Source organism: Gracilinanus agilis, chromosome 1, assembly GCF_016433145.1.
Source record: "Gracilinanus agilis isolate LMUSP501 chromosome 1, AgileGrace, whole genome shotgun sequence".
NCBI lineage: Eukaryota > Metazoa > Chordata > Mammalia > Didelphimorphia > Didelphidae > Gracilinanus > Gracilinanus agilis.
In genome coordinates, this window is record NC_058130.1 from 337207095 (window position 1) to 337210108 (window position 3014).

Here is a 3014-nt window from a genome sequence, read left to right on the forward strand (position 1 = left end):
TGATTTACATTCCCTTTTAGTTTCTTTTTCTCTTTGATTACAAGAAATCAGCAACAACCTGCTATAATTTTTGAGCAGATACTGATGAGAACTATCCATTTTACAGAGCCTGAGAATCTGGTATCTGGCAAATTACCACCTGAAAGGGAAGATGTGAAGGTAATTATTTTTCCATTCCTTCTTTTCTGCCAATACTTGAATAGATAAAAGGAGAAAATTTGCCTTTGAAAAATATTTTCAGGGTCATAATGAATAACTATCCCAAAACTTCCCTCAAGTACATTAAAAAATAGTTCGATGGGGCAGCTAGGTGGTTCAGTGGATAGAGTCAGACATAGAGAGACAGGAGGCATTAGGATTTAAATGTAGCCTTATATAATTTCTAGCTGTGTGCCCCTGACCATGTCACTTTACTAGGATTGCCTAGCCCTTGCCACTCTTCTGCCTTAGAACTAATCCACATACTAATTCTAAAACGAAAGGAAAGGGTTTAAAAATAGTTTTAAAAGATTGAATTCCAATTCTCATTGAAATGAGAATCTTGAGCCTGCATGACAAGATCAGATGATCTTTCTGGGTTATTTCTTAGGGAAGATAATATAGAAAATTACCCCTAAATAATGTTGTCCCTGGAAGCTAGCTATATGAAAGTGTTTACAAGCAGTGTCACTATAAATGAGTTAAATATTTTCTAGGTTGTACATATATTATCACATGATATTTCCTTGTTCGTCATGTAGTACAGCAAGACACATATTGCTTACACTTACATGACAAACAGGGGAATATGTATTATATGATAATATATGGACAATATTGATAATTTTACCTGCCTTCTTGGTGAGGGATAAGGGGTGGGAGGAAGGGAAAATGAATGAGATGCAGATTTTTGGACTTAACTAATGTGACAATTTATTTCTCTTAGATAAACATATTTATTATACATTTAGAACTAATCATATTATTGTTATGTTACATATTACATTATGCTATATATTTAAAAAACACAAATTGATGCTAACTCAAAAAAATACAATTAAGAGAGCAAAAGAAAATGCAAAATGGGACCCAGACAAACACAGAAGTGTTGGAGCTGCCATGTTAAATTAAAAATGTGTGTATGTGTGTTTTAAAAAAAAATAAAGCAAATCACGGCTCCTATCCAAGGGAAAAAAAGGGAAAATGAGTTTAAATCATGAAGGTACTTTCTGAGGACAAAACCTGAGAGAAGCTTTAGGATATCATTGTATACCCCACAATATCATCCCTTTCACACTTTCAGTTCTTGAATATCAGTCTTTAAATTCATCCTGTCCAGATGTATTCCAGGCTGATTTTGTGTTTACATATATGTCAGGTTAGCAATTTATTCTCTAATAATATTTTGGAAGTGGTTTATCCAGGTTCCAAAATGCAAGAATAAATTGTAGTGATAGCATTTTAATTTATGATTTGCATGTAAGTGGTTTGGAAAAAAAAAAAAGTCTGTTCTTTCTAGCACTTTCCAGATTCCATGGTTCAACCAACTGAAAATGAAGATCTACATTTTGGTAAGTACTTAAATGTCACTTTCCATTGTTCTAATAAGTATCCCTATAAAGTTTCAGATTATTATAATTCCACAGGTAACACAGTAAGTAGAGCAATGGGTTTTGGATCAGAAAGAATCATCTTAATGACTCCAAATCCAGCCTGAAGCACTAACTAGCTGTATGACCCTGGGCAAGTCACTTTACCCTGTTTGCCTCAGCTTCCTCATCTGTAAAATGAGCTGGAGAAGGAAATGCTATACCCTTCTTTGTCAAGAAAATCTCAAGTGGGGTCACAAAGAATTGGACACAACTGAAAAATGAATAATAGTTCCATAGAATCAGATAAACAGAGAGTAGAGTAGATATAAAATCCTTATCGGATTTGCAATCTTTTCTTCTGATCCCCTGGTGCATTTTTGTGTCCAGCATCACTTAGAGTGGAATTTTGTCAAGGATTTTTCCTCTGTCCCTGGATGTTTAGTGTTTACTGACAGCAGAAGGCAGAGGCAACAGAGACATAACAGTTCTCACCTTCATCAAAGGGTCCCAGTATAAGTTCTGGTATGTCTGTTGTTCATTTATTTTAATTGTGTCCAACTCTTTGTGACCTCATTTGGAGTTTTCTTGGCAAAGATTCTGGAATGGTTTGCCATTTTCTTCTCTAGCTCAGTTGACAAATGAGGAAACTAAGGCAAACAGAGTTAAGTGGCTTGCTCAGTTTCACACAGCTACTAAGTATCTGAGGCTATATTTGAAGTCATGAAGATGAATTTTTCTGATTCAAAATCCAGTGCTCTATCCACTGTGTCCCTTAGGGAACTTGACCCCAGGCCCGATGCTTTATCTACTGCCTCACCTTATTGTACTCTCTGGGGTATATGCTCTGGGCATTTGAAGCAAATGTGGCTATCATTTATAAACAAGATGCCAGATGTCAAAAAGGTGGGGCTCAGACTTGACCAGACTGTAGAGATTGTGATCAACTTAGGAGAATCCTGGTTCAAAAACTTCCCATGCCGTCTCTTTGCTAACTCTTCCTTCAAGGTAGTGTCTGTTACTCTCTCCCATCCTTTTCCCTGGTTTTACTTGGACCCTGTTGAAGAGATAGAACAGGATCTCTGAAGCTCTCTAGCCAACTGGAGGCAATGAATAGTAACTAACCCCAATTGCTTGATTACTAAAATATGTGAAGAGTTACCTTAAAGGTTGGGAATGACTGATGAATTCTGTAAATATATAAAGCAAATATCAAATTGCTTATTATCTCAGGGAAGCAGGAGGGGAAGGAAGGAGAAAATTCAGGGCTCAACATTTCAGAAAACTAAAGTTAAAAATTGTTTTTCCATGTAATTGGGGGAAATTACTCAATGAGAGGTTATATACAAGCAAAAATATAGTAAGCTCTTGGTAGAGAGAGAGAGAGAGAGAGAGAGAGAGAGAGAGAGAGAGAGAGAGAGAGAGAGAGAGAGAGAGAGAGAGAGA